The 25,545-nt window shown below is 41.4% G+C and overlaps 1 long non-coding RNA gene across 1 annotated transcript; it reads left to right on the top strand.

The window, feature by feature from the left end:
- Positions 1–24,220: 24,220 nt before the first annotated feature.
- On the top strand, positions 24,221–25,163 carry LOC103654493 (uncharacterized). Its single transcript, XR_566147.2, has 3 exons — positions 24,221–24,367; positions 24,463–24,532; positions 25,078–25,163. It is a non-coding gene; the product is annotated as an uncharacterized lncRNA (long non-coding RNA).
- Positions 25,164–25,545: the final 382 nt, after the last annotated feature.

Here is a 25,545-nt window from a genome sequence, read left to right as displayed (position 1 = left end):
AATTAATTGAACTTGAGTAGGGTTAAGAAAAATGAGTGATCTAAGAATAACCTTGACCATTTCATGGTCATCCCATTTGGTGCTCCCGAGGCTGCACACTTGGTTCACCAAGGTCTTGAGCCAGTTGTACATCGCTTGTGGCTCCTCCCCTTGATGAAGCATGAAGCGACCGAGCTCCCCCTCGATCGTTTCCCGCTTGGTGATCTTGGTCACCTCGTCTCCTTCGTGCGCGGTCTTAAGTACGTCCCAAATTTCTTTGGCACTCTTCAACCCTTGCACCTTATTATACTCTTCTCGACTTAGAGAGGCGAGGAGTATAATAGTGGCTTGGGAGTTGAAGTGCCGGATTTGGGCTACCTCGTCCGAGTCATAGCCTTCATCCCCTATGGATGGTTCCTGCGCACCAAACTCAACAATGTCCCAAATGCTAGCGTGGAGTGAGGTTAGATGGTGCCTCATTTTATCACTCCACATACAATAATCTTCACCGTCAAAATCCGGTGGTTTGCCTAGTGGGACGGAAAGTAAAGGAGTGCGTTTGGAAATGCGAGGATAGCGTAAGGGGATCTTACTAAACTTCTTGCGCTCATGGCGCTTAGAAGTGACGGACGACGCGTCGGAGCCGGAGGTGCAAGGCGACGAAGAATCGGTCTCGTAGTAGACCACTTTCTTCATTTTATTCTTCTTGTCGCCACTCCGGTGCGACTTGACGCGGGGAGGTGATTCCTCCCTCTTCTTGTTGCCGGACTCTCCCGATGGAGCCTTCCCGTGGCTTGTGGCGGGCTTGTCGCCGGTCACCATCTCCTTCTTGGTGTGAGCTCCCGACATAACTTCGAGCGGTTAGGCTCTAATGAAGTACCGGGCTCCGATACCAATTGAAAGTCACCTAGAGGGGGGGTGAATAGGCAAATCTGAAATTTATAAACTTTAAGCACAACTACAAGCCAGGGTTAGCGTTAGAAATAAAGTCGAGTCTGAAAGATAGGGCGAAAAACAACTCACAAGCGAATAAGGTGGATGACACGGTGATTTGTTTTACCGAGGTTCGATTCTTTCAAACCTACTCCACGTTGAGGTGGTTACAAAGACCGGGTCTCTTTCAACCCTTTCCCTGTCTCAAACGGTCACCTAGACCGAGCGAGTGAGCTTTCTCCTTAATCAAATGGGTCACTTAGACCCCACAAGAACCACCACACAATTGGTGTCTCTTGCTTTGATTACAAGACACTTGAAGAATAAGAATGAGGAAGAAGAAAACACGATTGCAAACACCAAGCGACAAGAGCGACAAATAACACACGGATCACTCTCTCTCTCAAGTCACTAATCACTAATGATCACTTGTCTTAATTGTGGAACTTGGAGAGATTGGAGGCTTTGATTGTGTCTTGGAATGGATTGCTAGCTCTTGTATTGAATGTTGAAGGTTGGAATGCTTGGGTGAATTGAATGGAGGTGGTTGGGGTTGTATTTATAGCCACCAACCACTTCCTAGCCGTTGCTCCAATTCTGCCGACCGCGGGCGGTCCGCGCCCCTGGTTCGGATGGTCCGCCCCTGTACATCAACGGCTGAAATCGCAACGGTCAACAGTAACGGCTATATCAACGGCTATAATGCATTAAATGTATCGTCAGATGTCAGATAAAGGCAATCGCGAACGGTCCGGTCGTCCACCCCGGACGGTCCGCGAGGACGCTATAATTCATTTTATCGAACCCGTCACCTTCGGGTTTTTCGGTTCCTCACCTACCGGACGGTCCGCGCCTGAGGCCGGACGGTCCGCGCGTGGTCTCGGACGATGCTTGCTTTTCCTCCGGACGGTCTGTAGTGTATACTTGGATTTTTGCATTGGTTTTGTCCGAGGGTCATCCTGGTGTCACGGACGGTCCGTGCTAAGTCTGTTTTTCCAAAAAGCTTCTCCTGTCCGGAATAATCTACGGTATTCCGGACAGTCGATTTAGAATAGTTGTAGATGAACTTATGCACCTGTAGAATATAATCTAGAGCAAACTAGTTAGTCCAATTATTTGTGTTGGGCAATTCAACCACCAAAATCATTTGGAAAAGGTTTGACCCTATTTCCCTTTTAGGCTATTTATACCCCCTCCACCCACCATATTGAAGGTCTTGCTGCCCACATTTACTCCCATATATTGCTAGAGCATTGCAAGCACTAAGCATAGTGAGGTGATTAGAAAATCTTAATCCTGCATTTGGACCTCATTAGTGCTAGTAAGAGCCACCTAGAGCACACACCACATGCATTAGGCTTCTCTTGGTCAAGTGAAAGTCTACGGCTTGTTACTCTTGGTGATCGACATCACCTAGACAACTTGGTGGCGTTGGGAGCATGATGATCACCTTGGAGGACTTGTTGGTGACCCGGCTCAAGATTGTAAGCAGTCGTGAGAGATCCACCGCGCCGGAGTGGCAAAGGATCATCTCATAGTGAGAACTTGGTTCTTGCGAGGACCAAGGGGGAGCGATACCCTTGCGCGGGTGCTCCAACGAGGACTAGGGAAGAGTGCCGACTCTTCGATACCCCAGGAAAAAATTGGAGGAGTCTTCTGAACTTTGATTTACATTCTGCACTTAATTCAAGCATTTTACCTTGTGCATTTGTTTAGCAAGTAGTTGAAGTATTGTCTTAGCATTGTTGTATTTCTAGTAGTATTCTCTTATTGCTAGTTGTTGGGGTGAAGTTGGGCTCTTGCTTAAGGTTTAATTATTGTTGATTTTTAGAAAAGCCCAATTCACCCTCTCTTGGGCATCGTAATCCTTTCACGACCGTTGCTGTCGATGGGCACACCGGACAGTCCGGTGCTGCACCGAACATAACATTATTCATTGTCCGGTGAGTGCCACGTCAGTCGACCGTTGGGGTTTGGAGCGGTTGACTGTTGAAGTTCTTTGTCCTCTTGTGGCACCGGACAGTCCGGTGTGTTCTGACTTTGCAGTTCTGACTTCTGACTTCTGTGACCACTATTCACTGTTCAACGGAGTCGACCGTTGGACGCAGTTGACCGTTGCTATGTTGGCTCACCGGACAGTTCAGTGAATTATAGCGGAGTGACTCCCAGAAAAACCCGAGAGCGACCAGTTCGCGAGGTGCCTCGGCCTGGGCACCGGACAGCGTCCGGTGCACCACTAGCAGCACCTATACTTGTCTTTTGCTCCAAACTTTGTAGAGTTTCCCAACTCATTTTCTTTGTTGGTTTGTGTTGAACTTTATGCACCTGAGATAAATGACAACTAGGCAAACTAGTTAGTCCACGTGGTTTGTGATGGACATCAAACATCAAAATCGATTATAGAAAATGTTTAAGCTCATTTTCCTTTCAATCTCCCCTTTTTTGGTGATTGATACCAACACAAACCAAAGCAAATATAAAGTTAGTTTGCAATTTTGACAAATGTGCATAAGTTACTTGAATTTAACCAACTAAAAGTATTTCTAAGTATATATGTTTGTTTTCTTCTATTTTAACATTTTGGACCACATTTGCACCACTTTGCTTGTTTTTGAAAATCTTTTTGGAAAAATCTTTTCAAATTCTTTTGCAAATAGCCAATGGTATAAGAATATGATTTCCAAAGGAATTTTCAAGATTTTGAAAATTCTCCCCTATTTCAAATGCTTTTCCTTTGGCTAAATAAACCCCCCTGAAGAAGTTCTCCTCTTAGCTGTCAAGAGGATTTTTGTAATGTGAAAATTTTCTCCCTCTTTGTGAAACAGTTTTTAAAAATAGGGTGGTGGTGCGGTCCTTTTGCTTTGGGCCTATTAATTTCTCCCCCTTTGGCATCAAGCGCCAAAAACGAAGAAACTTGCGAGGCCTAATACTTCTCCCCCATTGAATATGAATGAAAGTTTATGAGGGCAAAAGATAAATGATACCGACAGAGTAGTAGTGGAAGCCTTGCCTTTGCTGAAAACTCCATTTCCCTTTCAATCTAAGACTAATCATAGAAATACTCATGGAAGCACATTAGTCTTAGCTTTGGCACAGAAGAATAAGTTATATGCATTTGTACGAAATGAGAGAGACATGATCAAAGGTATATAAATTAGCTATATGTGCAAGATTTCAATCAAAATTCTGAGAATCTAAGACAGTTAGTTCATTCCTAAGCTTGCTAAAAGTCTTTTCATCTAGGGGCTTGGTAAAGATATCGGCTAATTGGTTGTGGGTACTAACATAAGCAATTTCGATATCCCCTTTTGTTGGTGATCTCTCAAAAAGTGATGCCGGATGTCAATGTGCTTAATGCGGCTGTGTTCAACTGTATTATCTGCCATGCGGATTGCACTCTCATTATCACATAGGAGAGAGACTTTGCTCAACTTGTAGCCCATAGTCCCTGAGGGTTTGCCTCATCCAGAGTAAGTGTGCACAATAATGTCCTGCAGCAATATACTCGGCTTCGGCAGTGGATAGAGCTACTGAGTTTTGTTTCTTTGAATCCTAAGACACTATGGATCTCCCCAGAAACTGACAAGTCTTTGATGTGCTCTTCCTGTCAATTTTAAATCTGGCATAATCGGCATCGGAATACCCAATTAAATCAAAGGTAGATCCCTTAGGGTACCAAAGCCCAAACTTAGGAGTGTAAACTAAATATCTCATGATTCTTTTCATGGCCATAAGGTGAACTTACTTAGGATTTACCTGGAACCTTACACACATGAATATTGAAAGCATTATATCCGGTCGTGAAGCACATAAATAGAGTAAAAATCCAATCATCGACCGATATACCTTTTGATCTATGAATTTACCTCCCGTGTCGAGGTCGAGATGCCCATTTGTTCCCATGGGTGTTTTGATAGGTTTGGCATTCTTCATTCCAAACTTCTTGAGTATGTCTTGAATGTACTTAGTTTGGCAGATGAATGTGCCCTCTTGGAGTTGCTTGATTTGAAATCCAAGGAAATACTTCAACTCCCCCATCATAGACATCTTGAATTCTTGTATCATAATCCTACTAAACTCTTCACAAGATGACTTATTAGTAAACCCAAAGATAATATTATCAACATAATTTGGCATATAAACAAGTCTTTAGCAATTGTTTTAGTGAAGAGAGTAGGGTCAGCTTTACCAACTTTGAAGCCATTAGTGATAAGAAAGTCTCTCAGGCATTCATACCATGCTCTTGAGCCTTGCTTGAGCCCATAAAGCGCCTTTGAGAGCTTATAAACATGTGTAGGATACTCAGTATCTTCAAAGCCGAGAGGTTGCTCAACATATACCTCTTCCTTGATAGGGCCATTGAGGAAGGCACTCTTCATGTCCATTTGATATAACTTAAAGCCATGGTAAGTAGCATAGGCAATCAATATACGAATTGACTCAAGCCTAGCTACGAGTGCATAGGTTTCATCAAAATCCAAACCTTCAACTTGTGAATATCCCTTGGCAACAAGTCGGTCTTTGTTCCTAGTCACCACACCATGCTCATTTTGTTTGTTGCGAAATACCCAGTTGGTACCTACAACATTTTGGTTAGGACGTGGAACTAAATGCCAAACCTCTTTCATCGTGAAGTTGTTGAGCTCCTCTTGCATTGCAACCACCCAGTCTGGATCTCTTAGTGCATCCTCTATCCTATATGGCTCAATAGAAGACACAAAAGAGTAATGTCCACAAAAATGAGCAACTCGAGATCTAGTGGTTAGCCCTTGTGGATGTCACCAAGAATGGAGTTGACGGGGTGATCTCTTTGAATTGCTTGGTGGAATATTGGGTGTGGTGGTCTTTGATCTTGAATTTATTGATCATCTTCCTTGTCTTGATCATCTTCATCTCCCCCTTGATCAATGTCCTCCTCTTGAGGTGGCTCATCATCTTGATCTTCATCCTCTTCTTCTTGAGCCATTTCTTAATCTTGAGTTGGTGGAGATACTTATATGGAAGATGATGGTTGATCTTGTGCTTGTGAAGGCTCTTCGGATTGTTTTGGACACACATCCCCAATGGACATGTTTCTTAGTGCGACACACGAAGCCTCTTCATCATCTAGTTCATCAAGATCAACTTGCTCCACTTGGGAGCCATTAGTCTCATCAAACGCAATGTCACAAAAAATTTCAACTAATCCAGTGGACTTGTTGAAGACTCTATATGCACTTGTGTTTGAGTCATAACCAAGTAAAAAGCCTTCTATTGCTTTAGGAGCAAATTTAGAATTCATACCTCTCTTAATAAGAATAAAGCATTTGCTCCCAAAACTCTAAAATAAGAAATATTGGGCTTTTTACCGATGAGGAGTTCATATGATGTTTTCTTGAGGATTCAGTGAAGGTAGAGTCGGTTGATGGAGTAGCAGACGGTGTTACTTTCTTCCGCCCAAAACCGATCCGGAGTCTTGTATTCATCAAGCATGGTCCTTGCCATATCCAAAAGAGTTATATTCTTCCTCTCCACTACACCATTTTGTTGAGGTGTGTAGGGAGAAGAGAACTCATGTTTGATGCCCTCCTCCTCAAGAAATCCTTCAATTTTAGAGTTTTTGAACTCCGTTCCATTGTTGCTTCTAATCTTTTTGATTCTCAATCCGAACTCATTTTGAGCTTGTCTCAAGAATCTCTTTAAGGTCTCTTGGGTTTGAGATTTTTCCTGTAAAAAGAATACCCAAGTGAAGCGAGAATAATCATCCACAATCACAAGATAATACTTACTCCCGCCGATGCTTATGTAAGCGATCGGGCTGAATAGATCCATGTGGAGTAGTTCAAGTGGCCTGTCGGTCGTCATGATGTTCTTGTGTGGATGATGAGCTCCAACTTGCTTCCCTGCTTGACATGCGCTACAAATTATGTCTTTCTCAAAATGAACATTTGTTAGTCCTAAAATGTGCTCTCTCTTTAGAAGCTTGTGAAGATTCTTCATCCCAACATGAGCAAGTCGACGATGCCAGAGCCAACCCATGTTAGTCTTAGCAATTAAGCAAGTGTCTAGTTCAGCATTGTTATCATTGAAATCAACTAAGTACAGCTGACCATCTAACACTTCCTTAAATGCTACTGCATCACCACTTCTTCTAAAGACAGTAACACCAACATCAGTAAATAGACAGTTGTAGCCCATTTGATATAATTGTGAAACTGAAAGCAAGTTGTAATATAAAGAATCTACGAGAAAAACATTAGAAATGGAATGGTCAGGAGATATAATAATTTTACCCAAACCTTTGACCAAACCTTGATTTCCATCCCCGAATGTAATCGCTCTTTGGGGATGTTCATTTTTTCATATGAGGAGAACATCCTTTTCTCCCTTGTCATGTGGTTTGTGCACCCACTATCGATTATCCAACTTGTCCCGCCAGATGCATAAACCCACAAAACAAATTTAGGCCTTGTTCTTAGGTACCCAAACGGTCTTGGGTCCTTTCACGTTAGAAACAAGCACCTTGGGTACCTAAACACAAGCCTTGGGACTCTTGTGTTTGTCCCCAACATATTTGGCAACTACCTTGCCTGATTTGTTAGTTAGCACAAAAGATGCATCAAAAGTCTTAAATGAAATGTTATGTTCATTTGATGCATTGACAATTTTCTTCTTAGACATTTTGATATGAGTTGAATGCCTAGAGCTAGATGCGTCATTACTATACATGTAAGCATGATGAGAAATAGAATGAGATTTTCTAGCATGAATTTTCCTAATTTTGTGCTCAGGATAGTTCTCAAGATATAAAATATAACACTCCCTATCCTGAACCATGGGAGTCTTACCCTTAACAAAATTAGAGAGTCTGTTCTTGGGGGCATTAAGCTTGATATTGCTTTGACTCCCTTATTGGAAACCAATGCCACCCTTAATGCCAGAGCGTCTCCTATTATAGAGCATGCTACGAACAAATTTAAATTTTTCATTCTCAAGCTCATGCTCGACGATTTTAGCATTTAACTTAGCTATGTGATCATTTTGTTCTTTAATCATGACAAGGTGATCATCCATAGCTTCAATATTAATATCTCTACATCTAGTGCAAATGGTGACATGCTCAACAGTAGATGTAGAAATATTGCAAGCATTCAACTATTCTATCTTAGCATTTTCATCTCTAAGACAGGAAATTGAATCATTGCAAATATCAAACTCTTTAGATAAATTTTCATTTTTTCTACTTCAAGAGCATAAGCATTTTTTAGTTTAACAAACTTCTTATTTTCCTTAACGAGCAAGTCCTCTTGGCATTCCAAGAGATAATCCTTCTCGTTAATGGTTTCTATCAATTCATTAATCTTTTTCTTTTGATCCTTGGTAAGGTTTGCAAAAAGAGAAGTTAAATTATCTTCATTATCGCTAGAGCTACCCTCATCATCGGAAGTAGTGTATTTGGGGGTATCTTTAGAATGTACCTTTGTAAGGAAAATGGACCCTGGGCCATTTAGCTCAATAGGTTTTGGTGTTTGATGATCAACATAACCTGTGGACTAATGTATTTTCCAAGTGTTTGTGTGTTATAGTTCACAGGATGCGAAATGGATTGAACTGAGGCTCTGAGGATGCAATACCTCAAAGAAGACATTATAAGACCCATATAAGATATTACAAAGTCATATTGAAGACACTTTATACATGCTAAGAGTCCAACACATCAAGAAGTAGAAATGAGATACAAAGATGCAAAACAAAAGTGAACTTAACAAAGTTGAGAGGAAGAACTGACTGAATTGGAAGTGTTTCACAAAATCAAATCTACTCAAACTGACATGGCTTCAACTCTGAGATGTAGATAATTTTATAAGCTTTCCAAAAAGTCCAAGAAAATCAAAATCAGAGTTCGGAGCTAAAAGGTATGCCCACAATACGAAGTCGGAATTACTGAAAAAACTGCAGCAGGATATGAGATGTCCAGTGCACACCAGACTGTTCAGTGTGCCAAATTTTCTCAAACTGATATGGCATCAACTCTGGGATGTAGAGAATTTCATAAGCTTTCCAAAAAGTATAAGATCATCGAAATCGAAGTTTGGAGCTAAAAGTTATGGCCAAAATACGACAAGCGAGCATGGGTTGTCCGGTGCACACCAGACCGTCCGGTGCGCCATCTTCGGAAGCTCCAACGGCTATCTTCAACGGCTAGTACACGTGGCATGTTCGGTGCACCACCGGACAGTCTTATGCACCTGTCCGGTGCGCCGCAGAAAGCTGCAGAACTGCTTTCCAAGAACTATATTTGAGTTGGGGCCTATATATACTTCACCCAACCGACCATTTAGACGCGTGGGAGCCCAAGAGACATACCAAGGAACATAGTTCACATTTCCAAGAGCTCATACACCCAAGTGCTTAATAGAATCACTCAGTGATTAGCGTAGGTGCTTTGCGAAGTGCTTAGACTAGTTAGACCGCTCTAGCGCTTGCTCTAGGTGAATCCTAGTTAGTTGAGTGAGTTTAGATAAACCACACAACCCCTCGGCTCTTGCGCGAGCCGTTGTAATTATATCAAGTGGGGCGAGAGTCTTGCGAGACCGTGACAACTGCGTTTGTGTCACGGCCACCACCGTGTACCAGAGGGAACGAGGCCCGCGGCGTTTTCAGCCGGAAGCTTGATAGTAGAGACGGCGGGGAGCGTCCGAGAGGAGCCAGAAGCGGAGCACCACTTGCGCGTGGAGAAGGCCCACAGCTCTCTACGGAGTTACTCGACCGAGGTGCTTGTTCCTCGCGTGGGCTTCCCTTTGCATAGGGGCACCAACGAGGATTAGTCGGGACCTTGCGTGGTTCCGGATATCTCGGTAAAAATACCAGCGTCATCCACGAGAGTTTGCATCTCTACCTTGCTCTTTAAGCTTCCGTATTTATATTAAGCATTTAAGTTTCAATCTTGTCTTTATACTTATATAGTGTAGATTGAAACTTAGTCATTGTGGTAGAGATAGCAACACTTAGACAAAACCTAGTCTGCACATTCTAGTTTGATTATTTACATAGGTTTTGCTCTAGGGATTTATTTGTGGCCTAGTTTAGTGAAAGTTTTAGAAGTACTAATTCACCCCCCTCTTAGGGGTCACCTATTTTCTTCAACATTCTTCTTTTTGCCATCCTTAGCCATGAGGCATTTGTGGCCGACGTTGGGGAAGAGAAGACCCTTGTTGACGACGATGTTGGTGGCGTCCTTGTCGGAGGAGGAGTTGGTGGAGCTCTCGTCGGAGTCCCATTCCCGCCCCATGTGCGCCTCGCCACCCTTCTTCTTGTAGTATCTTTTATTCTCCATCTTCTTCTTCCCTTTCTTGTTGTTGTCCCTGTCACTTTCACTTGTATATGGACATTTAACAATAAAGTGACCGGACTTACCACACCTATAGCAAACCCTCTTGGAGCGGGGTTTATAGTCCTTCCCCTTCCTTTGCTTGAGGATTTTCCGGAAGCTCTTGATGATAAGAGCCATCTCCTCATTGTCGAGCTTGGAGGCATCAATTTGGAGTATACTTGATTTAGACTCTTCCTTCTTTTCTGTTGCTTTGAATGCAATGGGTTGCAACTCGGGTGTGGAGGTGGCGCCTTGCTCCAAGTTGATAATGTGTTTGGAGTCTTTGATCATAAGTTCAATGCTCACAAACTTGCCAATAACTTCCTCGGGAGACATCTGTTTATATCTAGGATCTCCATGAATTAATTGAACTTGAGTGAGATTACGAAAAACAAGAGATCTTAGAATAACCTTGACCATTTCATGGTCATCCCACTTGGTGCTCCCGAGGTTGCGCACTTGGTTGACCATCGTCTTGAGCCGGTTATACATTGCTTGTGGCTCCTCTCCTTTGTTGAGGACGAATCGACCGAGTTCTCCCTCGATCGTTTCGCACTTGGTGATCTTGGTCACCTCGTCCCCTTCATGCACCGTTTTAAGGACGTACCAAATTTCTTTGGCATTTTCAACCCCTACACCTTGTTATACTCCTCTCTACACAAGAAAGCGAGGAGTATAGAAGTTGCTTGAGAGTTAAAATGCCTTATTTGGGTGGCCTCATCGGAGTCATAATCCTCGTCGCCCACCTGTGGTGCCTGCGCTCCAAACTCAACAATATCCCATATGCTTTCGTGAAGTGAGGTTAGATGGTGCCTCATTTTATCACTCCACATACAATAATCTTTTGCCTAGGGGTACGAAAAGTAAAGGATCACGTTTAGGAATGCGAGGATAACGTAGATGCATCTTACTATACTTCTTGCGCTCTTGGCGCTTCGAAGTGGTAGACTCAGCGCCAGAGATGGAAGGTGATGAAGAGTCGGTCTAGTAGTAGACCACCTTCTTCCACTACTAAAAAATCACCCTAATGCCACGACAGATATTGCAACAACAATATTTTTGTTGCATTAGATGTTATTTATTGCCACGACCTTTAAAAGTGGTTGCAATATATGGACCGTTTTGCCACTTTTTTTGTGCATTGCGATAACCATGACTTTCGTTGCAAGAGAAAGGTGTTATTGCGACCACTAGAACAGTTGTTGCAAAATCACCCTAATGCCACGACAGATATTGCAACAACAATATTTTTGTTGCATTAGATATTATTTATTGCCATGACCTTTAAAAGTGGTTGCAATATATGGACCGTTTTGCCACTTTTTTTGTGCATTGCGATAACCATGACTTTCGTTGCAAGAGAAAGGTGTTATTGCGACCACTAGAACAGTTGTTGCAAAATTACTCTAGTGTCACACGGATATTGCAACAACAATAAAGTTGTAGCATTAGGTGTTACTTATTGCCACAGCCTTTAAAAGTGGTTGCAACTTATGCACCTTTTTTGCCACTTTACTTGTGCGTTGCAATAATCATGAAGATGTTATTGCTACCACTAGAATAGTTGTTGCAAAATGTCCCTAGTGGCTCACCAGATATTACAACATCAGTAAAGTTGTAGCATTACGTGTTAGTTATTGCCACAACCTTTAAAAGTGGTTGCAAAATATGCACCTTTTTGCCACTTTATTTGTGCGTTGCAATAATCATGACTTTCGTTGCAAGAGAAAGATGTTACTGCTATCACTAGAACAGTTGTTGCAAAATGTCCCTAGTGGCTCACTGGATATTACAACATCAGTAAAGTGGTAGCATTAGTAGCAGTGTAAAGCGAGACGCGGCATGTGCGTAGAATTCTTTTTTTCATCCAAACCGACCGGGCGTGCAGGGAGGGTGAGGCCACCCTATGTCATATACTCTCATGTCTGCGCAAGGCCAAGGAAATCGTAGTATATACGGACCTGCCGCGCGCGACATGTCTAAGCCATGATCCAACTTTGCGTTTTGTGTCTGGATCGCGATGGGAAATATATTCAATTTATTGATACGTTACAAGAAAAATACAAAGAACAATCTAGAAGTTTTCGTTCTCTCAGACACACATCAATAAAACACGCAGGTGAATAAAATACAAGGAAAAGGATCACAAGAATCTTCTAAAATCTGATATATAACCAACAATAGAAAAGAATACAAGGAAAAGGATCTCAAGAATCTTCTAAAATCTGATATATAACCAACAATAGAAAAGAATACAAGGAAAAGGATCACAAGAATCTTCTAAAATCTGATATATAACCAAAAATAGAAAAGAATACAAGGAAAATGATCACATGAATCATACAATTTCCAATTGTTGTCAGCATGCCTATACTAGTACATATTACAGCCGCCACTGCCTGCAGGGGACTCAAACTGCCACCCGCCAGGACACAACCATCAGCAGCCAGGGACTCCACGCCTGCCTTCAGCCTTCAGCCAGGGACTCAGCCTTCAGGTGATCCTTCTGACTTTGGCTAAGTAGTAGAAAAATCAGTATGCTAAGCAGGTAGTGAACATTTTCTTTAGGAAAAAGAGGCAATAAGCAGTACAATGATAGCAACGTAGAAGTAGCCAAACTCGCTGACCCAGATAGAGGCGCAGTTCCTTGTCGAAATAGTAGAGAAAGTATATGTTGTAGGTATAAAAATAAAGGACCTAGTGAAGTATCCCCTCAGGATCGAACCTGGTGACCCAGATAGAAGCGCAGTTCCTTTGGTCGCTGAACCTGGTGACCTGGACGAAGGCGAAGCTGTCCCCTCAAGATTGAAGAATCCAGAGCTGCCTGTGAACCTTTTTTTGTTTTCTCCCACCTAGAGGCACTGCGTGAGGGGGTCTTAGATGGTTATTACTGTCAAGTGTAACTGACAACAAGAATCATTGAGATGTGCACATTGCTTCAAACAAATGCCTGAGGAAATGCACTCACCTGAAATCCTATAACAATAACAACCGATAATAATGGAGCTTGCTCATTTTAAGGTGAACTAACAAAATAAAAGTAATAAAAGGGGAAAAAGGAATATTCTTAGCATAAAATCTCTATAATCAGTAAATTATTCATATAAACAAAGTAAAGGAGAACGTTACTTAATTTGATGGACGATATGAAGCGTGTTACAACAACTTTAGCGTATGACATACCATAGTTTGCAAGGGTGGGAGGAAATACTCAAAAGAGACTTGTAAGGGTGGAAGTATTTATTTTATCAGTTCTATTTTCATTGTTGAATATATATCCCTTTTGTTTTAGCAGATCAAACAATAGCAGTAGAAAAATCAGTATGATAAGCAGGTAGTGAACATTTTCTTTAGGAAAAAGAGGCAATAAGCAGTACAATGATAGCAACATAGAAGTAGCCAAACTCGCTGACCCAGATAGAGGCGCAGTTCCTTGTCGAAATAGTAGAGAAAGTATATGTTGTAGGTATAAAAATAAAGGACCTAAAATGAAGTGAGGAAAATTGAGTGCGGAATATTCTCAAAGGGAAACTGAGGAAGAGAAGGTTACCGGAGGAGCGATGCAAGGAGCCGGATTCGCTGAACCTGGTGACCTGGACGAAGGCGAAGCTGTCCCCTCGGGATTGAAGTATCCAGAGCTGCCTGTGAACCTTTTTTTGTTTTCTCCCACCTAGAGGCACTGCGTGAGGGGGTCTTAGATGGTTATTACTGTCAAGTGTAACTGACAGCAAGAATCATTGAGATGTGCACATTGCTTCAAACAAATGCCTATGAAACATAATTGTAGAGATGTGTTATTTTCAGGACTACGCTTAAAGAAAAGATATGACCCCCAACTACAAACGATAATAACTAATTGAGCAATAATTTCACACCATAACACAATCTAATAAAAGGGTGAAAACGTACAAAGAAAAACTAACTGAAGCCATGGAATCAACATCATTTGTTGTTCATGTTTGGCGTTTTTCTGGAATCATTTTCATCATTTTCAAACTCAACATAAGGCATTCATATTACTTAACAGCACCAAACATGTATTCCTGCTTTAACAGCAACAAAAAACCGACATAAGGCATTCATATTACTTAGTGGTTAGCTGCTACTGACTTACTGAGTGGAACAACCAAGCAGCAGCACTGCCTTGCTATCCTAAACTCCTAGTAGCTTATTTGCAAATCTAACTAGACTTTATTGCTGATTTGTAGGTTCAAGCAATAGCCAAAGAGCCAAGAAGTCATCAACATATATATGGAGTTCTAGGTAAGTTCAGACATCTGCGTGTTGTTGAGTATTGAGAATGGTTATTACTGATTTACTGTTGTTGACATTAGTGCCAGTTCAGAACAACTTATGTCCTAATCTTAATTCTTCTATATTTTCAATGTTTTAGCATGTATGATATGCCAAAATCATATTCATGGACATGGAGTATCACTTTCCTTTCCCCTTAAACAGTTCTGCAAGTGTCTTAGATGTAACCCCCATCCTTTTTGTATTCTGAAAATCATATTCATGAAGTCTTATATTAAGTTTTATGCAGTTTTATGTTAGCATTCGATAGTAAGTTCTGCACTTCGATGTTTTGTTCAATGTACAAGATTAGGAATTCACAACGCCACACATCAAAGGTACATTGCAGTCATGAATCATGTACCTTGGTAAAGAAGCATGCTCTCTTTGTGATGTAGAACCTCTTTCTCCTTCTCACTATAATTCTCCTCAAGATGTGCAAACTGCCTTTTGAACTGTGAACTCCACTGCACGAAGATATTGGTATTAACTATCCTTTTTAAAAAATGGATGTGAAACTGTGATTTCTGAAAATGCGATGCAAAGGGCAAATTCTGAAATTGTTATTAGCATCAGCACCAAAATGATTTTAGGCTAGTCGGCACCAAAATGTTTTCAAGTGTGACTGAAAGAATCATTGAGATGTGCACATTGCTTCAAACAAATGCCTATGCACAACACACTTAATTCTTTTCTCTCAATGCAATTCAGCACATGTTACTTCAAACAAATGGTTGTTCACATTCCAGTTTTATTAGTATGGCTAAGAAAGCCGCACAAAAGAGCCAAGCATGTTGCATGAATTAGTAACTTATCATTAAACTTTAAAGATCAATACTAATTATGACTGAAAATCTATTTAACTTTGATTTGTTTTGTTATAGGGCTCGACTGGTGATTTGAATCTTTGACTAGAAAGCCATGTCTCAGAATAATAGCAGTTGGATGCACATGCACTTCACGACAAATGAGTGGCAAACAAATTTCAGAAAGTTCATACAAACTACATTTGGTGGCACTACTAGAGGAGAAACTGCACCATGCCCATGTCAAGATGTCGATGCATGTCCTACAGAACACAATCTCAGGTTCAGAGTCACTTGGTTATTAGAGGGTTTGATGAGAGCTTCATCGAAGAAGGAAACCAAGCAAATGATTCAGATGAGGACAATGCTGCAGCAGTTGTCAATGATGATGAAACAGGTGACAGTGGTTCTGTGACCGAACTAGTTTCAACGCTAATCAGTGGTGCTATACACGAAGACATCATAGGAAAAATTAATGAAGAGCCAAATGCAAAAGCAAAGGCATTCTTTAATCTATTAACAGAGGCAAAGAAGGAATTGTATCCAGGTTGCAAGGAGGTCACTAAGGTATCTTTTATAGTAAGGCTCTTTCAGATTAAATGCATGTTTGGTCTTAGTAAAAGTGCATTAGCGGCCGTACTTCAGTTGTTTCGGCTTGTTCTCCCAGAAGGCCACTGTGTTCCAGACACATTGGATAAAGTACAAAAGGTCATTCATGATCTTGGCCTTGACTACCAAAAGATACATGCATGTGTCAATGATTGTTTGTTGTTTCGGAAAGAATATGCAGCCATGGATACATGTCCAACATGTGGTGAATCTAGATGGCAACCAATGGTTTCTAGGCATCACGAGGAGGCAACCAACAAGCGTGCCCCACGGAAAATCCTAAGATATTTCCCAGTTATTCCTCGGTTGCAAAGGTTGTATATGAAGACGACACGTACATTGATGATGGATATGTAGCACCTGTGGACTCTTCACGCGACTCAAATGATGATGATTTTTTTGTTTAAAAGGAAAGTGGTTGTAATACTATGGTATTTCATTCAAATGACTGTTGTTGTAATAATCTTTCCTCTTTGGTTGGATTTATGCATTGCACCAATCTATTTCTTCTTCCAACTCCTCTATAAAATAGCTTTAATCCTATTAAATAACTCATTTGTGTTATGGTACGATTTTTAAGTAATTAGGACAACTATTATATTAATTAAAATGTTTATGTGGTGTGAGAGGAAAGTGCAAAACCTATATTTGTTTATGAAAAACATGTGAAAAAGTTAGATATGTACCATACAAACTAAATGGAATCCACTGTCGCTGAGTTCTGATGCTTGTTCCCTCCTTGTAAAATGGAGAGGAAACAATTCAGTTAGGTTTCATTGAGAGAGTGATCTACACGCTTAAGCTTCTATAAGAAGTTGTAGCTTCATAACTTAAGCTGTGAACACTGTCAATAGAGACCCTAGCATCATACCCAAAGAGAAGATATCCTAGCCACGATCACCATCTCCATAATAAAAAAGGAAATCAAATTTGATGTAGAGTACAACACATACCAATAACAGTGATTTTAGTGGAAAAGCAATAATCGTTGTGCAGACATATTAACTAAGCAGGCTCATGGTCGTACAACACATACCAATAACAGTGATTTTAGTACAACCATAAACAAGCCTAGAAAGAAGATCGCTAGATGGATTAGGACCAAGACCACAAACAACTTCCTGAGTTTTCTGACAAAGGCCAGATTTACGAACCCCATCGCCAATGGGACAAATAGCTTCAATTTGGGTTTGGGTGCTCGGTTGCAGGAAGATTACATGTGATCGAAATACATGTAGCCAAATAACTTAGCATTACATCGGATCGAAATACATGTAGCCAAATAACTTCAGTTAGGGTTTGGGCACTCAGATGTAGGAAGAGAAGAAAGGGGGTGGGCATACCTATTGGATTCCCATCGCCAGCAATGGGTCCGGCCAAAAGCTGGTCACCTGGCCTAGGGCGGCGTATGTATGCTCCCATGCCTCCGGGACGCGGCCCTCATCGCCCTCCTCCTCCTCGTCCTGGAGCGTGTAGAAGCCAACGGAGGAAGAGAAGGAGGAAGCAGACCTGATCACCTCGCCTTCTCTCACCTCAGGCACTTCCCAGCCCCACCGCTCCGGATCTACTCGACGTACGCATGGTCGGCGGGGGTACGGCTGGTTGGGAGCGGGAGCATGTGGGGGTAGGGGGCTCGGGAGACGGGTGTGCTGGGCAGGGGGCAGACTTTGGTGTCTCCGGACACGAGGGGTGCGGGGGCATGGCATAGAAATTCTAAGGACTACTCACCAATTTAGAACTACTACATGATTTATCTCTTTGCAACAAAGAGTGAGAGATAATAACACAATAAGTTTATCGTAGTCTACGGCAGAGCGATTTTTAATTCTAATTGGCTCATTTTTCTTTATTAGAAATCCATTACAATACGCAAATGGTAAATCCCATCAAAGCGTTTCTCCCTTGCAACCTGTACGCCATGTGAAATCCGGCCTGTAGACTGGGCAGCTCCATGCGACTGCGCCGTGATGTCCTCGACGCTTATTACTCCCCTACCTCGTAAGCCATGCGAAATCCGGCCTTCCCGCGCGCTAGGCTTTTTTTTCCTGTCACTTGTAAGATTTGGGGCCTATGTGTACCCGTGGATTCATCTCTACGCCACCCACACGCCACCCACACACGCTCCGCTAAGCATCTACACCATCCAGTGGCCTATACCCGCGGATTCATCTGGTTCATCGTGCACGCAGACAGATTCATTTGGTTCGTACTCTGGCTCTTGCTGTCGGCGAGAAACCGAAATCATTTTCATCCCTAATGGTACCCACAACATATCCAGTTTTTATCAATATATTTTGGTTGTCATGACTTTAGTGGACAGTGGCTGATTTTTTTGATAAAAAAGAAATTATGACTTCTTCATATGTATAAGATTAGATTGAAGATAAACTTTATATTAAAAACATCGATACTCGATGCCCACGATGGCGATCTCTCGTCATAGCTACTAGTACTCTAGTAGGGAATCCCACGCACGGCACGACAACGACCTGCCTCCGCGTGTCCTTGCACGCGTCCTCCTCAGACTCACACAACCGAGACATTAAAAACATCAGTATTGTTGCTACTCTCTCGTTTCCTGTTGTTAATTTTTTTTCTATCAAATTCGTGTTTAGTAGTCTGAAAAGAGGAAAAGAGGAAATCCGACCTTCGCGCGCTTCAAGAAGCGACCTTCGCGCGCTCGAGAAGAAGGTATTTCTGTCGGCTCCATGAAATTTGGGCGCTCCCTCTCCCTTTTTGCAGCACTGATTTTAGACTCTTCTACTACTAGCAAATCTTATATCCCATCCCTTATTTCAAACTTCTCCCTGTAAACAGTATCAAATAGTCCAAATCACCTATTGCAGTATGTATACAAAATTTGCCAGTTGCAGAGTCGTGCATTCTCTCTATTTAAAACTCTCTTCTATATACAACAGCAACCAATGAATTGCAAATACATGCAAAAAAAATATAAAAAACAAGAGCATAAATAACCAAATCCGGAACCAGCTGGATACAGGCAGGCATTCACAGATGCGCTGTCGACCAAGGTCTACCTTTAACTGTACAGGGCTCCGAAGCAAGCACAACTATGTATCTCAAAAAGAAACCAAGCTCACCATATAATCAATCGTGCGCCAACCTAACAACTCTGCTCGCCCTTGCCAATGTGCAATGCAAGCACTCCATCTGGCCTGATCCATGTGACCAGATCCTCAAAAAATGGCAATCGTCGACAAAACCAAAACAAAATCAAGCAGAACAAGGAACCAAAGAAAAGCTGGTCCTCCGAGGTCATCTTCTACTCGCAAATGAAGCTAGCGTGTTTGCATGAATATAGACTGATAATGGACATCTGGTTCAAGAATCACCTGGGGAATGAAAATTTTGAAACAAAAACACAAGAACATATAATGTAATTAAGTCTTTTTCTGAATGCAAACCTCAATCTGATATAAGGCGATCTATTTTTGATATTTATGAATTACTGACTGTTTGCCGACCATTTCCGAGTGTGTTCACCCATAACAATAACCAATTTCATGGAGTCTTGCTCTACGATAAAAGCAAGAATACGATCGAGTTTGCTTGCATAACACATTCCATAAATCAATCGTGCGCCAACCTAACAACTCTGCTCGCCCTTGTCAATGTGCAATGCAAGCACTCCATCTGGCCTGATCCATGTGACCAGATCCTCAGAAAATGGCAATCGTCGACAAAACCAAAACAAAATCAAGCAGAACAAGGCTCAATGTCTTCACGAAGGAAATCCGACCTTCGCGCCCAATGTCTCGGGACGATCGAAAGAAAGGCTCCAAATCCAAAAAGATCGAGACTGATAAACCATATGGTTAGTTTTCCCCATTCTTGGCGCCCAATGTCCCTTCAGACAGTATGCACTATGCCTGTAAAATTCCCATTCACTTCAGATGCTGAACTTGGTTCTTTGACGAGGATACATGACTAGCGTCATTTAATTACAGCATTATTATTCTGTTCTCAGATGGTGACAGTAAGGAAAGCAAGATGGAAACATCTGAAAACCTTGAAGATCGCGGTTTCCCTTTGGATGCGAAATCAGATGCCTCTGCTTAGGTAATGTAGACTACGCAGTTCATTACATTCAGTTTGCACTAGTTCTGTGTTTTGAACTGCTGGTTGGACATCACATCCCCCTTGCTTATTCTCCTTCCAGGCTCATCAGTGAACCACCGACATCGCCATAAGATTTGGCCAAAACCTGGTGCTGTCAGCATTAGCGATCGGCGTGCTCTCAGTACACGTTTGCCTGGTCCCAGCCACCAGCCACTCACCCTGTCAACCACAGACGCGGACCACGGACCAGCTCCAGCCTCTAGGCAACGTTCCCAAATGGGAAGGGCGCAAGGGCAGGCATTCCTCGTTCCTCCTTCCTAATCTGCTCTACTGCAAGGGTTTCATCAGCCGTCGCCCGCCCGGGTTTCAGGTTGAGGTATGCGCTGCCCCCAATCTCCATTCCTAATCTCCGAGCTCCATCCCCCAATCTTCGTTCGCCGTCCGTCGTTCGGCTCCAGTCTCCAGGCCGACCTGGGACCGAGTAGGCACGCACCGGCACACACTCTAACTGGTCCGTCGTTCATCTCTGGAGCATCGACTGTCTCTTTTTTTCTCTATTGTCGGCAGCTTGCACGCGTCGGTGCCAGGTCTGGTTACTGTTTTGGCTTGTGCGTTTTGGATCTTGCTGTTGTGTGTTGTCTTTTGCATATACGGTAGTCATTAAAAAAAAGATGTTGTAGAAACTGGGTGGGGAACCAAGATAGTCTTGGAAGTTATGCCCGCACGAGAGATCTTTGGTCATGGATTTTAGCTGTTCTAACCCAGGTACTAATTGTTAATTGGGGTCTAGCTGACAATTAGTTAAGATTTTAGCTGGCCAGCTTGAAACACATACAATTAATTGTTGCTAACAATTATCTATAGATTGATGCTCCAGATGATGCCCCATTCATCTCTGCAAATATATACAAAGTACTACTACCATCGACATAGATGTCTTGATTTGTATTATTATTGCCATGGATAGATATGATGCTGCTTGTGAAAGAAACAAGTATGTATATGGGGCTTTAGGAATGAACGAATCAACAGCATGATTAGCAACTAGTTAATTATTAGTATATAGCTGCCTACACCCAGTGTCTTTCCTGGAAGTGATGAGCGAGGTCCCTAGCTAGCTTGTAGCTTTGTTTAGCATCATCCCTAGTAGAGAATAATCGTTGCTTCCCTGGAAATTCGAGTTCTTCCAACGACACACACCAATCCGCGCTTGGCCCTACTAGCTACAAACCGCGCTTGGCTGTATCGTGTTCTGTCACTGAAATTACTGCACATAATTCCATAAACCAATCTATTGTTATACTTACATGATTTTTTCGTTCCCTGCCCTGTCAGCATCTATTTTCCTGACCTATGATGACGACTCAAGGAGGTTTGCAGCCGACAAGCAATGAAGCTAATATGTGCCCCAACGACAATGGTAGCCAACTTGGTACACGGATTGTGGACGAGATTATGGCCGGGAAGAACGTCTTCTTTGATCTTCCTGACAAGTAAAAATCTATCTACCCATATTGTTCTCTACTGCTTTGGCCTTGGCGCAGATCATAATTATAGTATATTGTTTTCATACCTCTTATTTGTTGAATGAAATCTTTTTACAACACTATTTTAGTCATTGTTTGCTTAGAATATATTTGTGTGGCAGGTTGACTGGTGAGATATGGACCTTTAAATTCCATTGCATTGGAGCACAACCTGGAAAAGAAATTGTCACAGTAAATATTGATAAAGCTTATGTTGCCTTTTACAACGTGGTGTACATAAAATCAAAACTTGGATATTCTGGGAGGGACTTCTTGTTTTACAAGAAATGATGTGGCATTGATCGATCCAGGCTATTGGCACTTGATTACATCCACCAAGAAGAGGCCATGCTGTCTGATAACATGGATGAGAGAAAAATAAGTTTTGTGCTCACAAAAGATCCACCCAGTGATCTAGAGGTAAGCATAACTCCCATCAAGCGTCCAAGGCAGCGAACAAATGTTGATGAAGAAACTATAGAAGTGTCGATTGATGCATATAAGGAGTGGCTTGCAATACTACAACTTGATAATCCAGAAACGGGTAAGTTAAGATGTCAAACTCATTACATTAAATACATGATATGTTATAGTTTCCACATTTAAACTTACATATTGTTTAAGTGCAGATTTAATGGATGACTTCAGGGAGGATACGATCAAAACATATAAAGAATGGTTAAGGCATCAAGGCGATCTTCCAGATATCTGTAATTTCTTTTATTTACAGCCTACTAACATATAGTGTATATTTTCGCAAATTGTTAGAGATGTAATTGATGCCTATGCTATCCGCAGTATTGTATGAACGACAAAGCAATGATGACCTAATATTATCAGATGAAGAAATTCATGGCAGCAGCAAACCTACTGCTAATTGGCCATCTCATGCTAGACGTCATAGGAAAAGAGATCCTGGTATTTTTTACTAAGAGTGTTTTTTATTCAAATGTTGCAATATTCTACTTTGAATATTTCTACCCATTCAGATGTTATTGGTATATATGTAGATAACGATGGAGTCTTCAAAAAGGAGGGGCGTGGTACCCTTAAGGGTATAGCAGCAGCCACCAAGCGAATCAAGAACGGTGATCACAAACTTAAGATTGAATTTTCATCTAAGCTTGGAGGTCCTGTAGGACCAAACGCTCGCACTTTTGTGGATGAAATCGTATTGTTTACAAAGAAAAAGGCACCACTCATTGGAGTGAAAAAGTGGAAAGATATAGAGCTCAATGTTAGATCTTCTATAGCCTCTGACGTACTGGTATGTGAAATTTCTTTACTTGAGCCCTAACAGTTAGCTAGAACTATTAGTGGTCTACTATTCCCAAATTACTAGACAAATAACCTTCTCTTTATATCAAAACTGAAACAGCGAAGGTGGGAGTTTCTAACCAATGAGGACGCGCATGAAAAGATCTGGTCTGTTGCTAAGGAGAGATACAAAGGATGGCGATCAACGTTAAGCTCAACATACAAGGCATACAATAGTTATGCTGAAAGGATGAAAAACAAGCCTGAAGATGTAGACATCGTCGAGTGGCATTACATGGTGTTGTATTTTGGATCTGAGAAATTCCAGGTTTGCTATTTCATTTCCTTTACTTTAACGATTGGCACTTGCATAATATGGATGATTCTAGCGATTTATTTATTAATTCATTTCCAACTATTATTATTTTCTAGAAAATAAGCAGTCGGAACTCGGAAAACCGTCAGAAACAAAGAACGAAGCATATAATGGGTTCTAGAACTTTTTCCCAAATAAGCTTTCAACAGGTAATGATATGACCACTACTTTATTTTCCATGATTAATGACAAACTTGTATGATACATTCTTCACATTATAGAGAGATCCAGAAACTGGTATAGAACCAACCGATCTATCCCTTTGGATGATTACTCATTGTAAAAATGATGAATGGTCGGAAGAGGCTTCACGTGGCATTTATGTGAGTAAATCACAAAGCTTACTACTAAAACATACTTTAAAATACTAGGCATCAATTTTTATTTGAATTGAGCTAACTTGAACTATATTGTTCTTTTCAGGAGTACGCAGCTGAGAAAATTGCTGAGAAAATGTATCAAACAGAAAGATTTGATCTAACAAGAGAAGAGGAAAATGCTATTTTCCAAACAACATTCAAGGAAACAACAGGATGTAAGGCAAACCGACTTCATGGTCATGGGTACCTATCAAGATATCCAACAAGAAGTCAAGTGATGGAATCAAAGTTCCTCGAACGAGCTCGTGCCACGGTTGCAACCAACCAAAAAAACATTGAACTCGAAAGTCAGGTCCAGTTGTTAAATGAAAAACTTGCGTATGAGGTTGCAGAACGAGAAATAATACTCCAGGAAAAATTTCAATCACTGCAAGAAGAAGAAGAAAAAAAAGACAAGTGCTTAGAGAAGAAATGAGGCAAGAAATGGTTGCTGCCCTTGCTGCTGTAGCACAACAGGTATAAAATTTGATATTTGTATTTTTACCATCATTGCTATTAGAAACTTTTGCAACATAAATTGTTTGATCAATTGTTTAATGCAGAGCAACCGTGAAAGCACCACTCCAATCGATCCTTCTTCCGTTGTCCCTACTAAACCTCCTGAATTCATCCCAGTTGATCCTCCTGCACCTGCACCAAGTAGTGCAAACAACGTTCGTACACCAGACACAAACAATAAGAAAGACAATATGCCAGCAAACTATATTAGCTCTTACACTCTAAGGAATGTTGTGACAAGACGTGTGCAGGCAAGGGGCAACAAAAGAAGCGAATGTGTATGGAATGCAAATGTTCTTGTATTATGATCATATAAAATGTTTTACAACGTTTTTTGATAGTTTTGTTTTTGTAATCCTGAATATGATAATAGGTACAATCCGCAAGTGCAAGCGAGAAGCAAGGTAGATCAACTTAAGAAGCTCTATCAAAGTGTGTTTAAGGTATGTCCACAATCTTTTTTTTATTTCTTTTGTAGTTGTGCATGCAATGGATTTTAGTAGCCTAAACAGATTTTAGTTAACCATAGGAGCAGTACACATGTTTGTGGCTCTGTGCAGCATGCTTATTTGGTAGCCTGTTTTCGCTCGGCTGGTGCTGCAGCTGCCTTCTCTGGTAGAGATAGAGTAGAACGCTTGCTGCTGCGTGCTTCCTGTTTGCTGCGTGCTACTGTTTGTTGCTTGCCGCTGCTAGCTGCGTGCTGCTGCGTGTTGTTGTTGCTGATTGCTGCATGCTGCGTGTTGCTGCTTGCTGCTTGCTGATGGTTGCTACTGTTTGTTGCTTGCCGCTGCTAGCTGCGTGTTGCTGCGTGTTGTTGCTGCTGCATGCTGTATGTTGCTGCTTGCTGCTTACTTATGGTTGTTGTTGATGCTGCTTGCTAGGAGTTGTGTTGTAGCTGTAGCTGTAGGCACTACAGTTGTAGTCTTCCACTAATGATTAACCAAGTTATTGTAGCTTTACTAATTATTGTTTTGAACATTTCCAACAGGTTCCTTGTCGTCGTGATATCGTCGTCAGCCTAGCTAACCATCGCTTGCATCAATGGAGGGGATGGAGGGGTACACGATGACAAAAAAACTTCCAATAATTTGCTAGTCCTGAGTAGTTTATTATCTATGTTATCACAATCCAAGCTAGTATGAGGATGTTGTGACTGTGAGCTATGTTATCAAATTAATTTGTATTTGGCCACTATTTATTTGGTGCAACCTATTTGTTACAACTTATGGTATGGATATAGTTAATATATGAGACAAGAGACAAATATTATGGTTGTCAATTTTGGTTCTTACGTTACTGATGTAAAATATAATTCTTTTGCATAACATTTTATACCCAATAGAAATGCAAAATGCATTGTCGTATAAATTGTGGGTTTGAATATATGTAAATGCAACAGTTTTATTGGTTGTTGTATGGTTCAGTTGCAATGATTTTTTTGTTGCAATAAGATGTA

Source organism: Zea mays, chromosome 4 (assembly GCF_902167145.1).
Source record: "Zea mays cultivar B73 chromosome 4, Zm-B73-REFERENCE-NAM-5.0, whole genome shotgun sequence".
In the NCBI taxonomy this organism is placed as follows: Eukaryota; Viridiplantae; Streptophyta; class Magnoliopsida; order Poales; family Poaceae; genus Zea; species Zea mays.
This window is presented reverse-complemented; position numbering and strand designations above follow the sequence as displayed.